We start from the raw sequence: 23,736 nt of genomic DNA, 5'->3' as shown, positions 1-23,736 counted from the left end.
CGGGTAATAAGAGTTAAAATGATCACGATTGATATGTATGTGGGTAAAGACAAAAATAGACTGAGGGATGAAGACGGGTAATGAGAGTAAAAATGATCATGATTGATATGTATGCGGGTAAAGAGGTATAAGAGTGAATAGAGACAATGTACATACGTGAATGTATCTGTACTTAGAGGAAAATATAGATAGTATAGACAAGAATTAATAAGGGAAGGTAATGGAATAGAGAGAATAAGGAGGGAATTAAAAGAGTGACCTTTGTGACATATGAAAAGTGAAATCTTTTCTGGGGGGGGCGGGGTGAGGGGAAATAGCGGTCACTGCAAAATCAGTTGACGCTTGCGAGTGGATTCGCAAATCCAAATGGAGAGGGGAGATGTGGTTGTCCGACAAGGGATAAAGGACAACTCAGGAGGGGAAGGGGAGATTGGGGATAAATAAGATAGAAATAGGAGAATAAGGAAAATGTTGGATGTTGTAGGAATGTTGTCTTATAAAGAGTTGAAAATAAGAAAACAGAAATGGAAAAGGAGGAAAGGTAATGATGGAAAAACGGAAAGAGAAGATAAACAAAATATAAAAGGGCTACGCTGAACTATATGACTTTAAATATTAATGGAATACATAACCAAATTAAAAGGAAGAAACTACTAAATTTAAATGAATAAATGTATTCCATTAGAAAAAATAACATATAGGTTAAGAAATAATATTGAAATATTCGAACAAGTATGGGAGCCTTACATTAAATACAATAGCGAAAACCTACCGGGGACAAACATTACCTAAGTTGATGGAAGGAGAAGGAAAGAAAAGAATGGACTCAGTAGAATTTCTGGTGTATTTTTGTTGAATGACAACATTGTCTGACTGGCTTAATGCAACCTAGATTGTATACCTAAAATGGATGAGAGGGGGGGGGGAGTGGGGGGGTGGCTTGGGAGGAGGGGGGGGGAGAAAAAGTCACTGTATATGTGTGAAAAAGAAATAGTGTATATCATGGCTAATGTGATTTATGGTGTGAAAAATAAAAAATTAAAAAAAAAAAGAACTGGCAAAGAAATAATTTAATTTGAAGTTATAGAGAAATGGGGAAAGAATAGGCATGAAAATAGAATAGCTCCAACTAATTAAACAAGATTACCATGTTGATAGGATGTGATGAAGCCACCTGATTGTTCGATTAATGAGTATAGCTGAACCATATAAAATAAATAATGATCAGGGTAACACAAAAACCATTTCAGGACTAAATATCAAACAAAAGGTGAGCACAACAATCTGAAAATAAACTAGATTTGCACCTGTCCCATGGTTTACAAAATATGGATATGCTGTTCTACTGGTTTGAATGGACAATTATTTATTCTTTTATTTTTAATCAACAGGACAAATAGAGGTTCACAGAGTTAAGCTTTACCTATACCTTATAAAGGTATACAGGTAATAAAGCAAAAATAAATTTTTGCATGTGAGAAGATGAACTGGAGTTACGTGTGGTTAACATCCCCACTTAATAAAATGCAGCTTGTACATTAAATTGGTACGCCCTTATTACCACACTCATGGCACCCACTTAATAAAATGCAGCTTGTGCATTAAATTGGTACGCCCTTATTACCACACTCATGGCACCCACTTAATAAAATGCACCTTGTACATTAAATTGGTACGCCCTTATTACCACACTCATAGCACCCACTTAATAAAATGCAGCTTGTACATTAAATTGGCACGCCCTTATTACCACACTCATAGCATCCACTTAATAAAATGCAGCTTGTACATTAAATTAGTACTCCCTTATTACCACACTCATAGCACCCACTTAATAAAATGGAGCTTGTACATTAAATTGGTACTCCCTTATTACCACACTCATAGCACCCACTTAATAAAATGCAGCTTGTACATTAAATTGGTACTCCCTTATTACCACATTCATAGCACCCACTTAATAAAATGCAGCTTGTACATTAAATTGGTACTCCCTTATTACCACACTCATAGCACCCACTTAATAAAATGCAGCTTCTACATTAAATTGGTACTCTCTTATTACCACACTCATAGCACCCAGTGAACACAATACACACTATTTATTATGTTGGAATTTAGCCACAGATGACAGCTTTGTCAGTGTCTGATATCAGTTGAAGATAACTGTTATATTTCTTATGAGTATCCAGTTAACCAGACTCAGGCTGGCATAGTATTTGGATTGGACATCTCTTGAGATGCTGCTTGGCTCACTCCCAGAGGAACCCGAGTTGTACTTTGAATTTTTGTCTTAATGTGTGTCTAAATTAAATTACAATGCTTAGAAAATATTAAAGTACTGTTTGCACCTGTCAAAATGGAAGTGTTCATTGTCCCCAATTTCTGAGTGCCTAGAAGTTGATTTGTAGCCTTTGATTAGCCATCAGGTTAAAGGTTGTAGAGAATGCTGTGGAGCATTGAGGAAAATAACAAAATATTTAAATACTGTGACTTTGCTGCACTGAAGAGGTCATCTGTATTTGCAAGAATATGTACCACTGAACGATCTGACACTGACAAGCATAACAGTGACATGTTAGTTACTTAATGAACACATGCCAACTTGTGTCTGAGCTGATACAACAGGAATTTCATCAGCTGCCTAAATTGACCCACTGTTGTGAAGCCAGAAATCTATTCAAATGAACAACCATGCCAACAGATCCTCATTTAGTTGGTGGTATACATATCTCTAATAGTGTTCATTCTTCTAATAAATATTTCCTGACCACTTATGCTTTGCCTATATATTATTTAGGAAAGGGAATATGTGATGGATTGCTATCTTTAAATCATTCCTCAAAGTATTTTCCTTTTTTTCTCTTTTCTCCACGATGACAGAAAACTGAAAGATGGATCTCAGCACAAGTACATGCAAGGTCATCCATTGGAGATCTTAAATGGTATATCTGCATTTTAAATTATGAAATATTAGAAAATGAAGATGCAAAGAGATGTTGAATGCTGTGCATATTTTTTCTCTGAAATACTGAGATTATATATAAAAATAAACAGATCAAAAAATTTAATTAAACAATTGTGAATATATATATTTTAAATAGTACAGTTATACAACATTGAAGACTTTTGTGCATAGTTCTAAAGACTACCTGAGAAAAAATGTCATTGTATAGATTCTTCAAAATATTACCAGGTCTCTGAAGATTAGACTGGTAAGAAGAATGTTATGAATTACATTTGCATTTCCTAGGAAATGATAAAGATTTTGAGGATTCTGAAAGGAAAGAAAAAGATACTTTTGTCACCAGTCATGGCATCTCAAACAAGGAAACAAAAAATTAGAGATCAGCTATTCCAATGGTTCTCAACCTTTTTCTTTCCACTCACATACTACTTTAAGTAATCCCTATGCCATAGGCTCTCTGTGATTAGCAAGGGATTGCTTAAGGTGGTATGTGGGTGGAAAGAAAAAGTTTGAAAACCACTGGCTATTCAAAAGTGGTAAAAAAAAATCAATCCCTTTAACAAAATCAGAAGATGCATAAATAATCATCAGCTTTAAATATGAACTAAATAGATTTTTTTCCCAGACAGGGCTAAAAAAAGGATTTGAAGCTAATACAGATGGTTGCAATCAACAAATAGATCAACCACAATTTAATCAAATGTCGGAACAGGTTTGAGGGGCTGATTGATTGTTTAGTGTTATTAAATAGCACACAGCAGAGTTTGCTCATTGAAAGAGTTGTGTCAGCTTTTGAGGAAAGCATCAACATGCAAGGTGAGGCCCTAAATTCAATGCACAATTTTTCTTATAGATTAATGCAAAAAAGAAATCACTCATCAAAGTCAATCCCAGTTGCTCCAACCATCATTCAGTCTTTCAACAATTTTCAGGCTCAAAAATACTTCACTTCCACTAGTCTCAGCTGATCTCAACACAAAGGAACTCCACATTATCGCATTGGTGACTTCCTTATCATATAGAGTTCTACAGCACGGAAAGAGGCCCTTCCGTCCAACTTGTCCACACCAACAATGCTAATCCTTGTGTCAGACCCATATTCCTTCAAATCTTTCCTATCCAAAAAAGAAATAGTGTATATCATGGCTAATGTGATTTATGGTGTGAAAAATAAAAAATTAAAAAAAAAAAAATCTTTCCTATCCATATGACTGTCTAAATGTTATTTGAACATTATAATTGTTCCTGCTTCTATCATCAGTCAGCTCATTCCATATAACCACCACCTTCTGTGCTGAAGGTGTCCTTCAGTTTCCTTGTAAAGGTTTCTTCTATCACCTTAAATTTATGCCCCTAGTTTCCCATCTACCCTGGAGGAAAAAGCTGTGGTATTTACATTACCCATGCTCCTCATAATTTTCTAAAGCTCTATAAAGATGTCCCCCACCCTCCTTTCTATGTTCCTGGGAGAAAAGTCCTACCTATCCAGCCTCTCCTTATATTTCAAGCCAACAAGTCCTGGCAATATTCTTGTGTATTTTTTTTTTGCACCCTTTTCAGCATAATGACTTCTATTGTTGGGTGACAAAAATTGTGCACATTACTCCAACTGTTGACTCATCAGGACCTTGTACACTTGTGAAATTACTCAATTTGTTTTGACAGAGAACCACAGGCAAACTGCTGTGGGCATTGCAGTGAACTGCCATTCACTGTTTATGTATTGTTCAGATGACTGGCTCCATCCTCACCTACCCCAATATAAAGCCTGGTTTTCCCACCTTACCTCAGTAGCATCACTGATGGTGGGAGGGGGGGGGGGGGGTGTGAGTGTTAAAACAATTTTGTATTGTTAATTATGCCTCGCCTCTGTGCACCGATCCTCCTGGGCCTCGACTTTCAGAGTCAGTTCAGGATCATGACAATAGCATTCGGGGGCCCCCAACAACCACCGCTGACTGTCCACAGCCACCAGTCCCCAGCACCACCTTGTGGTCCCAGCACTCAGCCTCCAGCTCCGTCCTGCAGTCTCAGCACCCAGTCTCCGGCACCATCCTGCAACCTCACCACTCTATGCGAGCCCTCGTCACTGTTCGTGAACCTCACCCCAGACTGCAAGCCAATCGCCACCAAGAGTAGGCGCTATAGTTCGGAGGGCATGCAGTTCATCCGGGCTGAGGTTTAACAACTCCTGGTGGAGAGGATCATAGCCCTTAGCACCAGTCCCTGGAGGGCGCAGGTCCTCGTGGTCAGAGGTGTGGGAAAGCCCCGGATGGTAATTGATTATAGTCAGACCATCAACCGCTTCACCCAGTTGGACACATACCCACTATCCCAGATAGCCAACTTGGTCAATAAGTCACTAAGTACAGAATTTTTTTGGCCTGCCACCAACTCCCCCTCTGTCCAACCGATCAAATCTATACAGACTTCAAGGCAGACGGGAAACGTTTTCACTTCCTGCAGGTGCCTTTCGGGGTTACTAATGGTGTTTCTGCCTTTCTGAGAGTGATGGACTGGATGGTGGAGGAACACGGACTGATGGCAACGTTCCCCTACCATGACCAGCAGGATCATGACGCTAATCTCGCAAAGTTCTATGTCCTCAACTTGACGTACAACAAGGACAAATAAATGCTGTTCAACACAGAGCGCCTGGCCCTTCTTGGATGTGTTGTCACACATGGTGTCATTGACCCCGACCCGGAACGCGTGCGACCCCTCCCAAACACACTGAAAGCGCTTAAGAAGTGCCTGGGCCTGTTCTCATATTATGCACAATGGGTGCCCAACTACGCCAATAAGGCCCACCCCCTAATTTGTACGACCACCTTCCCATTATCAACAGAGGCCCAGGCTACTTTTGACAAAATTCGCTAAGGCCACAATGCATGCTGTGGATGAAACAGTCCCCTTTCAGGTGGAAAGCGATGCCTGCGATGTCGCACTGGCGCCACATTAAACCAGACAGGCAGGCCAGTAGCTTTTTTTCCCGCACCCTGCACTGTTCCGAACTCCGGAACTCCTCCGTCAAGGAGGCTCAAGCTATCGTTGAGGCGGTGCACCACTGGCGGCACTACCTAGCTGGTAAGAGAATTACCCTGTTGACTGACCAGAGGGCAGTGGCCTTCATGTTCAGTGCCAAACAACGGGGTAAAATCAAGAACGACAAGTTTCTGAGGTGGAGGATTGAATTGTCCACCTACAACTATGACATCTTGTACCAGCCGGGTAAGCTCAATGACTCCCCAGATGACCTATCCCGAGGGATGGGCGCCAGCGCGCATCTCGACCATCTCCAGATCCTGCACGACCACCTATGTCACCCTGGAGTCATGAGGTTGTACCATTTTGTCAAGACACGAAACCTCCCGTACTCCGTAGAGGATGTCCGGTCCACGACCAGACACTGCCAAATCTGCACCGAGTGTAAGCCTCAGTTCTACTGGCCAGAAAAGGCACACTTCATCAAGGCCACCTGCCCTTTCAAACGACTCAGCATCGATTTCAAGGGGACCCTCCCAACCACAAATAGGAAAGCCTACTTCCTGACAGTGGTGGACAAATTCTCCAGGTTCCCCTTTGCAATCCCCTGGCAGGATATGACCTCGGCTACGGTCATCAAAGCCCTGACCACAGTATCTTCACTCTGTTCGAGTACCCCGATTACATTCATAGTGACCGGGGGACCTCGTTCATGAGTAAGGAGCTGCGACAGTACTTTTTGGCCAGAGGCATAGCCACCAGCAGGACCACCAGCTATAACCTCAGAGGTAATGGCCAGGTGGAAAGGGAGAATGGCACCGTCTGGAAGGTGACACTCCTAGCCCTCAGATCCAAATATTTGCCAGTGTCCTGCTGGCAGGACGTTCTGCCCGAAGCCTTCCACACCATCCGGTCTTTACTATGCACCGCTACTAACAACATCCCACATGAATGCCTCTTTGCTTTTCCTAGGAGATTGGTGAATGGTTCTTCCATCCCTCCTGGCTGACAACCCCAGGGCCAGATCTGCTTCGGAAGCATGTCAGGTGCACCCCTCAATACGCATTTGTGAGGTACCCGGACGGCCACGAGGACACTATGCCAATACAACATCTGTCAAGGGCCGGAGACTGCCTTGCCGGCTACTGACCACGCCATAGACCTGATCGTGCTGCATCAGAGCACGACCCTAGAGCCTGAGCTGCCTGCCTTGCAGCCGGACGTCCAGGCATCTACACCCCCCCCCCCCCCCCGCCCCCATGGAGCAGCAGAGGACCCCCCAGCACTCCAGGAGTCAATCGCTGGCACCCTTTCTCAGACAGTCCCTGCAGTGGATGCTCCCCCATCGGTCCCCTCTCGGAGGAGCACCGTACGGACACGCCGGTCCCACAGACAGAGGAGGGCGCCCATGCAGCTCAACCTCTAACTGGTGGGGGCATCTACTTCTCCCACCCCTTGTATTTTGAACCACAGTATGGTGGTATATGGTGGGTTCCATTTTTTCAAAAAAAGGTGGGTGAATGGAGTGATATGATTGTATGTACTGGCTGGCCTGCCCTCCAGGTGTCCTTCTACCTTGGTTCCTCCCTTCGTCCTGCCCATGTGACCCTGGGCCATAGAGGTCGAGTCCCCTCTCCTTCCCACTCATTCCTAACCTTGGACCTGGGCCAGCAGTCTCGAGTACAATAAAGGTGATTGTTCCCCTCAGTAATGTGTTATTATTTGAGGCTACAGATAGTGCCCAACACACTTACTACATTGTTTCTCCTGATTGTGTCATCGTTTACTTCCCTTCTTGCAGGACCCACGGAAGTCAGGCCAGTTGAAGTGGTTTCCTTTTGAGCACAACCAAAATGTTGAAGACATTGGCATTTGCAAACATAGGATTACTGACTGAATGCATAACCTGTCATCCGACATTCTTGTAAACCTTTCCACTGACACGGAAGATTCTCCTACTTCTCCCATGGGGTAGTACTCACTCATTCTTCCTGTCTACCCTCCTTCACTGCACATTCTTTTCAGAATACTGCTATGTGCCAGGCCTCTAATCATCATCTTCAGAATATGGTGCCAATGAGTCATGAGAATTGAGACGAGAATCAGTTGACAGGACTTCCAGGGCTCCAAGACAAAAGGGCAACCTTACTTTCATAGCCCAGGTGCTCTGTGATGGGACAATAGTTTCATATCCCAGGAACTCAGGAGGCAGGATGTCACGTCACAAGAGGAACATTTCAAGAGACACTCACAGGGAATGCTGAATATCCTTATGAATATATCTGACATCAGTTGACATTCTGAAATTTATTTGATGTTCCTTCTCTGTAAATAAATGTTATCTTCCTTCATGATTCTTCAATTACATTTTGAGAGTATTCCATTTCAGGATATCCTATATTTAATATTTGATCCTAATGGCTGTACTGTATATACCTCAATGAAACTAGTCTAAAGTTTACCAAGCACTCTAGAGTGGCATGGTCATGTAATTCCTTTGATTCTATAATGTGTAAATTTAAATATGAGACAGTATGTATACAGTCTGAAAAACAGATGTTCACATTGGAATTTTTAGCATTATTTTCAACTTGAAACGAGATGTCAGTTTTAGAAACAGTTAGATCTGCATTAGTCTTGAAATTCTGTGTTTTTCCATAATAGGAAAATATATACGAAGTAGACGACTATCAAATTAATGGCTAGAGTTATTTATAGAGATTCAATTTTCTCTTCAGCGTTGTTTTTGATTGCATGCCTAAACTTATCACGAAGTATGAATCCACCACGACAATGAAAACAAAAACAAAATTATTTATTAACAAGTATTCCATGGAAACTTAAATAGACAATAGTTTACTGTTACTGACAGAAAGAATAATGCATTATCTGATGCCAGGCTGAAGTATCAATATCACATGTACATCAAGATCAGCATTTTCATTTTCCAAAAGAAAAACTTGGAAAATAATTCTGAAGAGTAGATACAAATTCTCTAGCAATTTTTGATGTTCTCATTGCATCTTTGGTAAAAGAATTTTATTAAAAGGAAAATTCAGGTAAAAAAATCACACCTCTCCTTCACCCTTTATTTCCCAGTATTCTATATTGAATCAAATGCAATTGAAAAGAAAAAATATACAAGTTATAGCAGTTGCCAGGATTGAAAATATTAATCCAGATACATATGGTGATGTACCATCAATAATCACAAAAGGCGGATGTGTGAAACTATCAGGGTTTTATTAACTAAAGATCAACATGACTGATCGAAGCAAAGAGAAAGGGGAACATGCAAAGGGCTATGGGTAGGATCGGTCTTGGGAGGCGTGTCCAGCAGGCAGCAGCTAATCATGGCATAAGTGGTTTACCACATTCATCCTTCCATTTTCAGAAGAGTCCTGTAGTGTGAGGAAAAAAAAGTGAAATAACTATATAGATATACAGATATATACACATACATATATACACACACACACACATACATATATTTATTAGAGGATAAGTCTATCAAGGGGTCTCCTTTGCCACAGCGAGCAACATGGCAATGGCCATAGTGTCCTGAGAAGCTTGTGGCGTTGGGCTGTTAACAGTTGTTGAGGGTTGGGAAGAGGTGGGGTGGTGGGAGAGTGTGGAGCTAGTACATCATTAGCGACAACTGTGGCCAGGAGTAGGAGGTAGTCAGCTGCAGGTTCCAGGACCCCTAAGGTTGAAGTGGGAGGGGGTGAAAGTCAGTGGTTGTCGGGGAGGCCCCAGATGGAGCAAGGTCCCAGATCAAAACCGTGTCTTCATGCCCGTCAGGGAAGGCAATGTAGGCATGCTAGAAGTAGGCATGGAGAAGGCGGACCAAATCAACCAGCTGGTCAGTCTTAGACTGCCTGACATGCTTAATGAGCAGGACCGGTCCTGGTGGACAGCATAGTTCCTGATGCAGACTTCCTTGGGACAGCAAATATCCATTCTGGAGGAGAGTTTTTGGTGGCCGTACATCAAAGTGACCAGACTGAGTGGAATGAGTATGGGAGGACTTCTTGCCATTGGGAAACAGGGAGACCTGTGACCTCAGTGCCAGGAGAATGGTCTTTCAGACTGTGGCATTCTCCCTTTCCACTTGCCTATTACCCCGAGGGTTGTAGCTGGTAATCCTGCTCATGGCAATGCCTCTGGCCAGCAGATACTGCCACAGCTCATCATTCATGAAATGATATCCCCAGTCACTGTGGATGAAGCCAGGGTACCAAAAAAGCGTGAAGATATTCTGGAGGGCTGTGGTCATGTCTAGGCAAGGTATGACAAAGGGAAAATGGGAGTATTCATCAATGATTGTAAAGAAGTAGACATTCCGGATGGAGGAGAGGGGTCCCTTGAAATCAATGGTGAGGTGCTCAAAGGAATGGATGGGTTGATCAGATGCGCTTTGTCCATTTGGTAGAATTGAGATTTGCATTCAGCGCAAACCTGGCAGTTTTTTGTCATAGTCCGGACTTCCTCAATGGAGAATGGTAGATTCCGAGATATGATAAAATGAGAAAACCTAGTAACTCCAGGATGGCAAAGGTCATTGGGGAGAGCCTGCAGTCTGTGCATTTGAACACGAGCGCAAGTTCCTCAGGAAAGAGTGTCCGGAGGCTCATTAAGTTTGTCGGGTCAGTAGAGAATGTCATAATTGTAAGGGACAGTTTGATTCTCTGCCTGAGGATCTTATCATTCTTAATTTTGCCCCTTTGCTTATTATTAAACATGAATGCCACCGCTCGCTGATCTGTGAGGTGGGTGAACAGTTTCCCAGCGAGATAATGCCTCCAGTGGCGTACTGCCTCCACGATGGCTTGGGCCTCCTTCTTGACAGAGGAGTGGCAAATTTCAGGACCTTGGAGGGTTCGTGAGAAGGCGGTGACAGGTCTGCCCACCTGATTAAGTGTGGCAGCCAGGGCAAAGTCAGATGTATCACTCTCCACTTGGAACGGTGTGGACTCATCTATGGCATGCATGATTGCCTTGGCAATGTCGTCTTTGGCAATCTTATTCTTTTCATAAACCTCACAAGAAGTCTTCACCTCATTCTTAGTCTTGCAAAATCACCGATTACCTTCTGTTACTTTGATCCTCAGAACCACAGAATATATAAAGTATTTCAAGTTTTTAAGAACGCAATTATCTTTTTACATCAAACTCCTTCCTTTGCTTAATCAAAGTAGGATTAAAATCTTGGAAAAAAAACTTTTTCATGGTCACTCTCTGGCAGGCCATTATTTTGCTTAAGAGTATTCATATGCTGCTCTCAGAATTGCTTCCTGTTCCTCGAACTCAAAAGTTTTACCAGGACTGGTCATGATCACTCATCGCCAGCTCTTCTGGGTCCTAGGGTCCAGTGAGCCCTTTCAATATGTAATTTTTCTCTGAATTTGTCTTCTCCCAGCACTCGCAGGATCCGTGTTTCAAAGAAGTTTACAGGATCCCTTCCCTCGATCCCTTCTTTCAGTCCAATAATTCAAACATTATTTATTTCATCTGCTAAAATCTCAATGTGGTCGATCTTGTCCAGAAGACCTTGTTTGTCTGATTCCCATTTCTTAGCATCTTTTTCCGAAGCTTTTAGCTTATCTTGTGTTTTTACCAAGTTTATTTCTGCTTGGTTCACTCCATTAAGTTTTCAACGATTACTTTAATTTCAGTCATTCTTTCAGATATGTCTCTCATTACAGTTTTGATGCCTGCAAATTGATTGCTAAGTTTTCCACTTTCTTCAGGTTAATATTTAGTTCTTGTTCACACTCCCCAGCTCTGCTGGTGTCTGCCTGATCCGAGGCCACTCTTACATCGCTCCCTTTTGGGCTTTCACTTGATGTTCCTGGCTGAGTAGAAACTTCCTCTGCTTTTGATTTCTGTTGCCTTGGTCTCGGTATTTGCTTTGTCCATTTTTTGATGAAAAAAATTCTTAATTTTAAGATTTTAACCGTCTTTTTGATACTCTTCACAGAGAGCTCAATCAAAACACATCTAAGTATGGCCACGCCAAATAAGTACTAAACCCTCCCTACCCCAAAAAACACTACCTTAAATGACCCCAATGTTTCAGCTTCTACCCCATCCCCGGGAAGGCATTCCAGGCACCTACAACTCTCTGCATAAAAAACTTACCCTTGATGTCTCCCCTAAACTTTCCTCCCTTAACTTTGTACAGATGTCCACTGGTGTTTTCTGATCCTGCCCTGGGAAACAGGTGCTGGATGTCCACCCTATCTATGCCTCAATTTGTAAACCAATATCAAGACTCCTCTCATCCTTCTACACTCCAAAGTGAAAAGTCCCAGCTCTGCTCACCTTGCCTCATAAGACTTGTTTCCCAATCCACGCATCATCCCAGTAAATCTCCTCTGTATCCTCTCCAAAGCTTCCACATCCTTCCTATAATAAGGTAGCCAGAACTGAACACAATAGTCTAAGTGTGGTCTTACCAAAGATTTGTAAAGTTGTAACATGACTTCATCCCCCTATTAATGAATCCAAGCATCCCATAGGCCTTCTTAACTATCCTATGAACCTGTGCGGTGACCTTGAGGGATGTATGGCTTTACACCAAGGTCCCTCTGTTCATCCATACTCTTAAGTAACCGACTATTAACCCTGAACTCAGCCTTCTGGTTAGTCTTTCCAACTAGCATCATCTCACACTTATCCAGATTGAAATCCATCTTCCACTTTTCTGCCCAACTCTACATCCTGTCTATATCCTCTTGTAACCTTTGATTACCCTCAGCTCCATCTACAACTCCTCCAACCTTTGTGTTGTCTGCAAATTTACTGACTCATCCATTCGCCTCTTCATCCAAGTCATTTATTAAAAAATACAAAGAGCAGGGGTCCCAGGACAGATCCTTGCAGCACTCCAGTAGTCACTGACCTCTCGGCAGAATACTTTCCTTCCACGACTATTCTCTGCTTTCTTCCTAAAGCCAAGTTTTTAATCCATACAGCTAATTTTACACTGATCCAGAGATTCATGACTTTCTGGATGAGTTCCTCATGGGGAACATTGTTAAATGCCTTGCTAAAATCCATGTAGACCACATCTACTGCCCTACCCTCATCAATTTCTTTTGTTACCTCCTCAAAAAACTCAATTAGACTCATAATGCATGACCTTCCCTTCACAAAGCTATGCTGCCTATCCTTGAGTAGACTGTACTTCTCCAAATTCTCATGGATCCTATCCTTCAGAATCCTCTCCATTAGTTTACACACCACTGATGCAAGACTCGCTGGTCTATAATTCCCTGGATTCTCCCTATTACCTTTTTTAAACAAGGGGACTACATTTGCCATTCTCCAAACCTACAGCATCTCCCCTATGACCAAAGAGGATTCAAAGATCATAGCTACTACCCCAGCTATCTCTTCTGCCTGGGGTATATCATGTCTGGCCCCAGGGTCTCAGTGAATGTTTTTAAGAAGATCCAACAATTCCGCTTCTTTAAACATGAATGTTTTAAACATAGTCCAGCACACAGGCCTGTTCAATTTTGACCTCACCGTGATCAAGGCCCTTTTTTCATGAATACTGACACAAAGATTTCATTTAGGACCTTCCTAACCTCCTCCATCTCCAGGCACATGTTGTCTCCCTCATCTCTACCTTCCTTCTTGTCATTCTTCGGTCTGTGGCAGCCCGCTGCTGCAGCAATTGAGCCAGCACTCCAGGCAGCAAGTGCAACCAAAGGTCAGCAGCCCATGCAGAAGCACTGGCTCCAACAAGCAAACCGGCAGGTGAATGGTAAGTGACCCTAAAATGGTGCTGGCCTTGCTGTGCAGCCAACAGACAGGGACAGCGTGTTGGGAGGAGGGCATTGTTATGCAGGAAAGTACCCACGCGCAGGAAACCTGCTTTTGTTATGCATGTTGTGATGACAGCCAAGGGGGGCCATGGCAGAAACAGTGCAAGTATAAAAGCTGGGCCTGAGCCCTAATAAAACTCAGAGCTTAACCTGACTACACTACTTGTATGTGTCTTCTTTCAAGTAGCGTGTGGCAACATGTCCTTCACATATGCATAGAACACCTGGGGTTCTCCTTAATTCTACATGCCAAGGCTTTCCTATGCCCCCTTTGAATTCTCCTAAGATCTTTCTTAAGCTTCTCATGAGGCCTTCCTGTTTCCTATATCTAATATATGCTTCCTTCTTCCTTTTGACTTGTTGCCTAACCTGTTTTGTCAGCCACGGTCCCCTTTTCCTACCATCTTTTCCTTGTCCCAGTGCAACAAACCTATCTTGAACCCTGCTCGTGGTCCCTAAACTTTGTCCACTTTACTTCTGTGCTTTCACCCTAAAACATCGGTTTCCATTTTATTATTGCTAGTTCCTGCCTCATCCCTTCATAATTAACCCTTCCCCCAGTTAAGCACTTCTGCAGTTTGACTGTTTACGTCCTTTTCCATAGCTATGTTGAAGCTAAGGGAGTTATGGTCACTCTCACCAAAATGCTCCCCCACCCAGAGGCCCGCCACCTGCCCAGGTTCATTCCCCAGAACCAGATCCTCTCATCAGCCAGACCATATACTGTGTCAGGAATCCTTAATTTTAATTTCCCCCCCACCCCTCACCTTTCTATCTCCCATCCTATTCTTTTAAAAGCACCTAAACCCAGGTACCTGCACCTGCCAATCTTGCCCTTCCTCCAGTCAAGTTGAAGTAACAGACACAACATTGTAGTTCCATATACTGATCCATGCACTAAGTTCATCCCCTTTATTCCTAGCGTTGAAATAAACACATTTCAATTCCTCTAACTTTTGACCCCTGCCTATTCTTCCTCATCAACTCAGAACATATAGCGTCATGCTTTTGTCCTTTTACCCTAATCTCTGCCCTCACATTCTGATTCCCACCCCCTGCCAAACTAGTTTAAACCTTCCCCAACAGCTCTAGCAAACTTGCACTCCAGGATATTGGCCCCCCTCCAGTTTAGATGCAGACGGCCTTTTTGTGCAGGTCAGACCTTCCCCAGAAGAGATCCCAATGATCCACAAATCTGAACGCTTGCCCCTGACACCAACTCTTCAACCATGCATCTATTTGCCAAAACATCCTGTTCCTACCGTCCCTGGAACGTGGCACAGGCAGCAATCCTGAGATACCACCCCTGTGGTCCTGCTTTTTAACATTCTTCCTAACTCCCTATATTCCCTCTTCAAGACTTCATCCCTACACATCAACTCAGTCCTCACCTATGTCACCTCCATTTCCCCCATCTGCTCTGGCCCCATCTGTCCTGCCCCTCACTGCCCCCAGACATAAACAGAATTCCCCTTATCCCCACAAGCCTCCACATCCAACACATTATCCTCTGGAATTTCCAGCACAGGATTCCACCACCAGACACATCTTCCCCTCTCTGCCCTCAGTAGGGACTGCTTCCTCATGTATTCATCCTTCCCCACCAACCACCCCCCTCCGGCACCTTTCCCAGGAGGTGCACACTTCCATCCACCCCTCCTCCCTCACCTTGGCCCAGGGCCCAAAACAGGCATTTCAAGTGAAGCAGCACTTCATGTGTATCCATAAGATTAATTTACTGCATCCAGTGCTGCCTTTGTGGCCTTCTCTACATTGGAGAGGCTGGGCGCAAATTGGGACATTGCTTCGCTGAGCACCTTCACTCTGACCGCACCAGTAAAAGACCTCCCAGTTCTGTATCACACTCCCACACTCACGCCTGTCCATGGCCTTATATACTGTCCCACCAAGACCACCTGCAAATTTGTGGAACAACACCTGATTTTCCAAATAAGCACTCCCCAGCCAGATGGCATTAGCATCGACTATGAAGAAGGGGTCAGGCCCAAAATGTTGGTAATATCGTTTTATCTCCTATGGATACTGAGACTGGCTGACTTCCTCCAGCATTCCTGTGTGTTTTTATCTTTATTGCTCTGTTACTTAAATGAAGGCAGGGTAAATTGAAATTTAGCCTTTGGGATATTAATTTCTACAAGGTTCTCCTTAATTAAACAAGCAAGTCCAGTCCCATCTCTATTAAAATCAAAACAAGGGAGGTGTGACTTTTAAAAACAAGTTTTAATTTTCCACACAAATCAAATTCACGTGATTTTGGTGTTTTAAATTAGCCTCACTATAACATGGTGGTGGAGAGGAATGCAGTTGGCTTGTGGTAGAGGAAATTATTTGGAATGGAGTTTTCATCCACATGGACAAAGATATGTCAATAAAATTACAGTGGTTGTCCATCCCTTGGAAATAAAGGACCCTCTCAAAAATGTTGCAAAGTCTGGATGGTTCAATGTCCTTCATGAGAAATGATTGAAGAGAATAAGTAATTAATTAATTCCAAAGCCCAATATTTCACTCCCTTACATCCTAATTTGTATCCTGCATCAACAATGTAAAGCATAATACAGTACATAAAAGCCTTCATCTCAGTTTCAGTCATATTATCTTGAGATGCTGGGGTTTTTTTTCCAAAAAAGATTTCTGCAAAATCATATCAAACTGTTTTTTATTCCGCATCTTCAGTTTGATCACTGAAGTTCAAGGGAAATTTGCTCGTACTGGATGTAGTCCAAAGAAAATTCACAATGGTATTCCTTAGACTGGAGAAACCCAGATGCTTCATCACAGATGGGGGTATTTGAGAGGCAATCTTAAAGAAATGTTTTGGATATTGGAGAAAATGGAGAAAAAAATCCACAATATTATATTACAACAAATGTATGACTCCTATTAGGAAATTCTTCACATAAGGAATGACTAGTGTATGAAACTTCCTGATAGAATAAGTGAGTTGAAGATTATGGAAAAAAAATGAATATTAAAAAAAATAAGAATGGCCATTGTTATCCACATGAGTCTGAGCAGTCCAAACTAATGGGTCACATCATGCTTGCACTGAGTCACAGAGTGATACTGCATGGAAACAGGCTCTTCAGCCCACCAAGTCTGTGCTGGTTATCAAGTATTCATTTATATTAATTCTCCATTAATAAGCTCTTTGCATTGAGCCCAGGAGAATAGGTATGGCATTTCTTTACAGGAGGATTAGATTAGTGCCATCTGGACCAATTAAAAAGCATCCAAAATATCTCCTTCATCTATCCCTTCAGCCTCTTCCAGCGCTTCATCCACTATTTTTCTTTGAAATTTTTATTTTTGATTTTACTGACTTGTGCTTTATGAACAATATATGAGATCAATTTCCCCCTTTTACAGAGCACTTTGCATTGAGTCTTTTCCCCACTCTTCCCTCCCCCCACCCCCATCCTCCCTCCCACCCCAAATTAACATAAGCAAACATACAATAATGACTGAGAATAACAATACAAGTACATTAAATCAACAAAAATAGAGACAGATAATAGATTTAGGGAGGGGTGCTGACCAGGCCTCAAAATTGTTTCCTCAATCTTTGCATTCCAGGTCTGGTGTGAGCCCACTATCCACTGTTCCTTTTAAAGAAAGGCATTGGGAAGGTCAAGCACACCTGGATCCAATGTACTGCAAGCGTGATTGCCACACCTCAACAAACGTGTCATACTTCCTCCTCAGATTATAGGTGATTTTCTCCAGGGAACTACAGTTCTGCATCTCAGTGTTTCATCGTGCGGTGTTCAGCTTAAGAGTTAGATTTCCAGGTAATCGTTAAACATTTCCTGGCCACCGCCAAGGCAAATTTTACAAATTAAATTGGTATTTGGACAGTGTCAGATTCACGTCCATAATATCCCCCAAAATGCGGAGTCCTGTAAATTTCTCCAGAATGCCCCCTAATTCTACCCAAAAGGGTCTCACCTTGGTGCATAGCCAGGTTGAATGTAAAAAGGTTCCTGTCTCCATGCCACATCTAAAGTACAATTCTGAAATCTGACTTTACCTTGTGCAAATTTTGTGTCGTGAGGTATAACTGGTGCAGGAAATGAAATTGGACCAGCCTATACCTAGCATTAATGACTGCTGTCACACTAGTCAGACCAACACCGCTCCTGGATTGCTGTTTCTAAATCTGACTCCCATCTCTCCCTTGATTTATGGAGGCTTGGTTTCAGAGCCTCATTTTGGAAATGAATCTACATGTGATCCTTTTTGAATTAGAGCCGCCATATCACTAAACATCAGTAGGGCTTTAGATGGCCTAAACTTCCCCTCCAAAAAGACCTCAATTTAAGATAGCAAAGGAAGGTTCCCATTTGACAGATCAAATTTGTTTTTTAATTGCTCGAATGACATGACCTGCCCCATCTCATAACAGTCCTCGATACACCTAATCCCTTTCTGACACCAGGTGTCCAGGAACTTATTACTCATGGTCATAGGTATCAATTTATTCTGAGTTAGGGGTAGTTTTTGGCAACAACTCCACTTTAAACCAAATAATCTGATTTATCTTTCGCAATGCTTGAATTATATGTTTTAATATGGGGTTGTCCAATTTCCCCGTTATTAATTTATATATAATCTCTCCTGCTATTTTCTCCCCTACTGTGTGTAGACCAATATGTGCCCAGTAGGGTATACTGCCCCCTTCCCTTCCCCTCCCCTCCCCCCCAAAAGAGTGAGGTTCCTCCCAGACTATAATCCCAAGTCATTTTCTCCATGGAGACTTGAGCCATCTTACTCCTCCAAAGAAACTGCCTATCATATCCATTGAGTGTCTTAAAGAAACTCTGGGGCAATGGCATGGGCAAAAATTGAAAAGATATTGTAGCTTTGGCATCACATTCATTTCAATGCAGTTAACTTTGCCCATCAATGTTATGGACAGATTTATCCATTTGTGCAGGTCCTCCTTGATCTTTCCAAGCAGAGGGAGATGATTCAATTTATATAAATTTTGTAGGTTATTGTCTACCCTTATCCTCAGATACTTAATCCCCTTTTGTGGCTACTTGAATTTACTTTCCCACTGATATTCTTCATAATCCGTTTTTATAAGTGGCATTATTTCACTCTCATCATAATTGATTTTGTATCCAGAGATTTTACAGTAATCTTCTTGTATAGTTTGTAATCTGGCAAATGACCCTGTGGTTCTGTCAAATATATCAACACATCATGTGCAAATAAATTGATTTTGTGTTCTTCCTGGTCCACTCTAAATCCTTCAATACATGGATCTTGGCAAATGGCCTCTGCCAGCAGGTCAATAGCTAAAATGAATAGAGATGGGGACAGCAGACAACCCTGTCTACTAGAAATGGTCAGTAGGAAGGCTGGAGATATTTGCCCATTAGCAACAACTTTGGCTCTGGGTTTATAAATTTATAAATGATTTCCCCCACCAAAATTTTTCCAGCACTTTAACCAAGAAATCCCACTCCAGTCTTAAAAAGGGTTTTTCTGTGTCTAGGCCCATGGCTATGCTTGAATCCACCCTTGACTGTGCCAGATGTATTATATTAAGTAGTCTACTTATATTGTCTGCTGATTGCCTTTTCTGTATGAATCCCACCTGATCTTCATTTATTCACTTTGGAAAATATTGAGCCAATCTTATTATTTTATAGTCTATATTCAAAAGTGAGATTGGTCTATAAGAAGACAACTTCAATGGATCCTTATTCTTTTTGGGGATCACCATAATTTATTGCCATCAAGGACTCCAGGAGAGTATTGGTCTCAGCCATCTGTTCCACCACGTCCATGAACAGTGGCATCAAAAGGTCCTTGAACTCAAAATTTCAGGAGGGAAACCATCCTCCCCCAGAGATTTATTAGTTTGTTGAGAGCTCAGTGCTTTTACTATTTCTTCCTCGGAGAAGGGAGTGCCCAATCCTTCCCACTCCTTGGGCTTTAAATTTGATAATTCCAAATTAAACAGGAATTCCTCCATTTTTTCAAAAATCACCTGTTGATTCAGATTTATACAATTGTGTGTAAAACTGCCTAAATACTTTGTTTATTTCCTTTGGTTTGTATGAAATCCTGTCTCTTTTTGAATTGCATTAATTGTCCTGGCAGTTTTCTCTGCCATCAACCGCCAAGACACTATCTTATAGGCTTCCACTTTCACGGAAATATTTCCCCCCTGTTAAAACAGCTACTCCCCTAGCCTTGGAATTAAAGGACGACACCATTATGTGCCCCACCCAACCCATTTTAATTTTTAATGCACGCTACTCGGAGGTTGGGTGTCTTGTTTAAAAAAAAAGCCACATCCACCTGCATTAATTTTAAGATGTATCAAGAATCTCTTCCTCTTCATTTTCCCATTTAAGTGATTGACATTAAAACTTAAAAATTTAATTGTTTTATCCATCATTCCAGAGTTTCCACCCCCCCCCCCCCAGGTTCCTCCCCTTCACTTCTCTCCCAAGATGTTTATTGTTCACCCAGTCCATATTGCATGACATTTTGGCTCAGCCAGCCATATTCAAAATAAATTCTGGAAAACTAAAATAAAATGTAAAAAATATACAACCTTTGCACCTCCTCCCCAGGCATCTATTCTTCTCCTCTCCTCTGGCACCAGTCTACAAACTTTTGGTGCCATCTCCCTCCTCATCCTGGACCTTGCTCATTGCACCCATCTTTTTGTCTTACTGTCTCCTTAGCCACTCCAGATCTCCTATAAAAATTTTTTAACCTTTAACATTCATGATAAACAAAGTGTAACAATTATTTGTTATATTTACATTATTTACAACCAAATTTCCTTTTGGCTTTGGCCCTCTCTCCTGTTATCTCGCTTAGGGATTGTCTTGAGTGGGCAACCAAAGTGTTAGCATATCTCAGTGCCTCTTTAGCTTCTGCAAATAATTCTTTCTCACTCTCAGACAAAAACACCTTCATGGTCACTGAGTATAACAATGTAAAGCTGATTCCCTTATTCCTTAAAACTTTCTTAACTGGGTTTAACTCCTTGTGCCTTATTTAAAAGCACCGCACTTATGTCTGGATAAGATAGGATTTTACCCCTTTGAACACTACTGGGGCCATCTCTGTCCCTTGCACCCACAGCCTCTGCACATAAAATTCATTCCCTATCCTGATACCTAGAAGTTTAATCTGGACAGGATGAGGCCTCTGTTCCGGACCTGGCTTTAGGAAGAGAGACTGGTAGGTCTTTCCTATTTAGAGATCCACCCCCCCCCCCACTCTATCCCTTTCCACTATCTCAGGGATCCATTCCCTGAAAACACTACCAGGTCTCTCCATTCAGCCCCCTCATTTACCCCTACAATTTTTATATTATTTCTTCTACTTAAGTTTTCTAATATGTCTAGTTTTTTCCCATATCTTTTCTGTCCTTTGCCCAGGTATCTCTATCATTTTCAAATCTTTCTATACAGTCTTCCACCCTTTCAACCTTCTTCTCCACTGCAGTCACCCTCCCAGACAATTCCCCCATGGCTTTCCTGATTTCTCACGTTTCTATCAATGTCTTAAAATTTTCTTTAATCTGTTCTCCGAGGCCTCCACCACAGCCTCCATCACATCTTTAATGTCTTTCATAGAGGCCTCCAAGCCCCCCCCCCCCTTCATTCAGTTCTCCTCCTCTTCTCTGCCCAAGGCATCGGGCCTCCTTGCCAACGGATCTCCTCCTCACTATCTGTGTTATTTCCCAACGTCCCCATCATGGGGCCGGGATCGCCTGTGCTGCCGGTGTACCGTTCTCACTGTTCACAGGGATCACCCTGCATTGCAGGGAGGGCCACTTCCATGGCGCTGCCTGTATTTTTTTTTTACCCCTTTCAGCCTTTCAATGCAGGGTCGAAGTTGCCTGCACCTCCAACGTTCCCAGCACTGACGCCACTATTGGCCTTTTTCTCCCATTTCCTCTCCTGTGGCGTTGCCGGAGCTCTTTCCCAGGCCCACCAACAGGCACGGCCCGGCACCATCAAGATAGCGGCCAGCTGATCCAGGTGAGTCATCTGTTTGCGGTGTGGGTTGCAACTCCAACACTTTTTTGTCTGACCGCAAAAGCTTCATACAGGCTCCGCCATCTTCCCCACCACGAGGCCACTGCTCCTGATCATCGCAAGGCGCTGGATTTGGTTTCTTCTCTCTCCTCCCCATTCCTTTGACTTTTTTTCTAGCACGTTTTTTCCACTTTTTAAATTTTTTTCTGGCTGTTTTTCATTAGTTTCACTTTGCTTTCCCTGGAGCTCTGGTTCTTGCATCTACTCCCTCCTCTGCATCATGTGACTCCACTTCATCCACTATCAAAGATTAGCAATGTACTTTTAAAATTATAATGAAAGATCAGCAACCTCTAAAGTGGACTCAGACACTCTCCATAAATGGCACCTCTTCTGCTGAATATTTGCAACTTACTCTAGTTTTGTGTACAAGTTTAAGACTAATTCTGATTTGCTGCAAAATTACCTCCAGATCTGACCTTCAATGCAAAAATAGCCTTTCAAATAAACAAAATCAGTCAAAATAAGTACAATAAGCTAGTCTGATCTTACACACTGGTGATACAAATACATACATGAGTGAAGTCTCAGTCTTGCCCTATATTAAAACTTAGACTCAACTGGTCTGAATTTACAGGTATAATTCTAAAAGTCTCATTCTTTTTGGAGGGTTACTCAACCTTGTGTACAGTTGTTAACAATTAATTGTGAGTGAGTATCTATCCACACAAATAATTAAACATAATTTATGCATTATCTGTTCTATTAACAAGTTTGCACATTGTTCTATCTTATGATGACATTAAACAACAATTAATCAAGTTTTGAAGTGAAGTTACTGAATTATGCATACACTTTCTGGCTGCAAAATTTGTAGACAGTGCCAGGCATACGAGAGCTGATCTTATCTGCCTATATTTCTGATGAATGTGCAAATGTTTGTTTTTCTAAAGCTGCGCTGTAGAATAGACTTCATTCCTGAACTCCAGAAGTTATCATTGAAGTGAAAGAAACTTCAGCACCATGCCTGAAAACAAATATAACAAGTTATTTAAAGTACAGTGGAATTTTTTTCAGTGTCCTCTTGCAGATCAGTATTTCAAGCATTGAGGTTCAAGTTACTCTCAATCTTATCCCTGTCAGAAAACTTGGACTTAAGTAACTTAAGAAACTTGTAAAGCATTGGGATAGCCAACATTCACATGCCCAACAATTTGCCCTAAGCTCTGAAGCGGAAAAAAGTTACCAGGGAGGCAGAGAAAAAGAATTAAAAATCTGCTCTAAACTGCCTTGAAGAAATGCAATATCGCTATTGATTTTTAGGAATCCCTAGTCCATGATGGCACAAAATAAAGAAGATAGGATTTGGAGTTGGTCCCTTGAGCCTGTCTCATAATTCAATGTGATCATATTTGATCTATGCTGTCATCAGTTTCTCTTCCATGCCAGTTCCCCATAACCATCAACTCTATCCTTTACAAAAAATTAACCACCTCCACTTTAAATTCTTCCATTGATCCAGCCTCCACAATACCTTGGGTTAGAGAATTCAAGAGATTCATGACCCTCTGCAAAGAAAAATTCTATGGTCTTCCATTTTAAAGAACTGGTCCCTTACTTTGTAATTATGTCTCCTGTATGAGACCTCATACATGTTTACATCCGGTACCGCACGGATGGCAGTCTCTTCAATCTGAGGCGCCTGCAAGCTCACACCAAGACACAAGAGAAACTTGTCCGTGAACTACTCTTTGCAGATGATGCCGCTTTAGTTGCCCATTCAGAGCCAGCTCTTCAGCGCTTGACGTCCTGCTTTGCGGAAACTGCCAAAATGTTTGGCCTGGAAGTCAGCCTGAAGAAAACTGAGGTCCTCCATCAGCCAGCTCCCCACCATGACTACCAGCCCCCCCAC

The 23,736-nt window shown here is 42.2% G+C and overlaps 1 long non-coding RNA gene across 1 annotated transcript in view; it reads right to left on the bottom strand.

The window, feature by feature from the left end:
* Positions 1 to 9,198: 9,198 nt before the first annotated feature.
* The window catches only part of LOC138740079 (uncharacterized), a 32,164-nt gene continuing 17,626 nt past the window's right edge, over positions 9,199 to 23,736 (bottom strand). Inside the window, exons 2-3 of the long non-coding RNA XR_011342653.1 lie at positions 22,678 to 22,851; positions 9,199 to 9,354 (exon numbers count right to left, since the gene is read on the bottom strand). This is a non-coding gene — a long non-coding RNA (uncharacterized lncRNA). The remainder of the gene's footprint in view (positions 9,355 to 22,677; positions 22,852 to 23,736) is intronic.

Source organism: Narcine bancroftii, chromosome 7, assembly GCF_036971445.1.
Source record: "Narcine bancroftii isolate sNarBan1 chromosome 7, sNarBan1.hap1, whole genome shotgun sequence".
NCBI lineage: Eukaryota > Metazoa > Chordata > Chondrichthyes > Torpediniformes > Narcinidae > Narcine > Narcine bancroftii.
Note: the sequence above shows the minus strand (reverse complement) of the source record. Positions and strands in the feature narration are given on the sequence as shown.